Below are 1,712 nucleotides of genomic sequence, written 5' to 3' on the forward strand. Positions count from 1 at the left end.
GTAACATATATATATATATATATATATATATATATATATATATATATATATATATATATATATATATATATACTATCAAGTTGAATTAAAAACATGAATAGAACCTTTTTTATGGCAGAGAAGAATCTTGAGGAAAAAAGCTTCTCCAAATGCAGGGTGTATATACGACAGTCTCCCAATTGAAGGTTTATTTATATTTTCTCTTCGTTTCCAGGATCTGTTTGCTTCATACCAGGCATATTCGGATGGAAAATCAAGATACATAAGATGACTATCGACAGAAGAGGAGTTGTAATGTAGCCATTCAGTGAGTGTGGTTTTTTTGGTTGGATTTTTTCGACTATAGAATGAAGGGGTTGTTGCTCGTGAAAGCGTAAAAGCTGCATGTTCTCCAGATGAACAGCCAGGATTCGCACGGAAGGCTCACGATGATGTATTGGAAATTTGAAAATGTGCCAGCAAGCCTCGTGAGGGAAAATGAACCGAGCGTCAATGAAATTCTGAATTTCGTCAACTGGTTCAGATTTTTTAGGTGTTTGTGAATTGTTGGTGCCTAAAGGCTTTGAGATGCGAGTTGCAACACGGTCCGTGCCTTTAGAAATGTATTTGAACAGATATTTGATAAGCATTGTCGAACCGCAACATTCAACATTTATATGAGCCTGAAAAGTCAGAAATAGTAAGCGATTATAAGGAAAAGCGTAAATGTTATCAAGCTCGACACCTGAATGTGTGGTGTGTACACCAGTATTACCTGAAAAGTCAGAGATAGTATGCGATTATAAGGAACAACGTAGATGTTATCAAGCTTGACACCCGAACGTGTCGTATATACACCAGTATTACTCCGCCGATAGTGGGCCCTACCGTCGACGTCAAAGAATGTTTTGTTGTTATATACCTTTGGGAAATTTTTTGAGCAAGAAATACCTTCCATACAGGGAGCTTTAGTTTTGCTCAGGTCACATGGACCATGCATCATAGTGGCTGAGATAACTGCGTAACCGACCGGATCACTTCGGGGGTCAGGAAATTCAGCAGATATGTAGTTGTCCAGGTGCTCGATAATTGCACCTGGAGCCTCCGAATATACCCACAATAATGTATGGCAGTGCGGCAAACCCCGTTTCTGGAACTCGATTGTATAAAGTACTGAAAAAAGAGGCAAAAAAAATGTTAGTGTAGAACAGCGTGAGGTTTCTCTAATAAAGGGAGCTTAAAAAAACAAAAGGAACCTTACTCCCTCCAAAGCTGCCAAGATGCTTCTCCTATTTTAAGAACGTAACGAATTCTTTAACTTTGAGTGGAATACACGGGCAACAATATCAGCCCGGTCTGAAGCTGTTAAATACGGGTAGGGTTGCAGATAGCGAACGATTTCAGGCCACTTCACATTGCATGTGAAGGTGATAAAAAATTGGGGATTACCAAAAACGCGACAAATGGCTAGCGCGTCCAAGTAATGGCTTAACATGTAACGGGGACCACTAGTGAAAGAAGTGGGTAGAATTGTTCTACTACCCACGTCTGCACCGGTACGATCACCCCTGTTTATAGCGCCGTGCAAACCAGTAAGGTATTCATTGCGTATATCCTGATGTTTCATTCTAATGTAGTCCATGCGATCCAACTCGATATTGCACTAAACAGTCACTACATATTGCTGGAATAGCAAGTCGGTTCGCAGCATCAGACTGTAAACACCAGACCTA

Source organism: Rutidosis leptorrhynchoides, chromosome 3 (assembly GCF_046630445.1).
Source record: "Rutidosis leptorrhynchoides isolate AG116_Rl617_1_P2 chromosome 3, CSIRO_AGI_Rlap_v1, whole genome shotgun sequence".
NCBI lineage: Eukaryota > Viridiplantae > Streptophyta > Magnoliopsida > Asterales > Asteraceae > Rutidosis > Rutidosis leptorrhynchoides.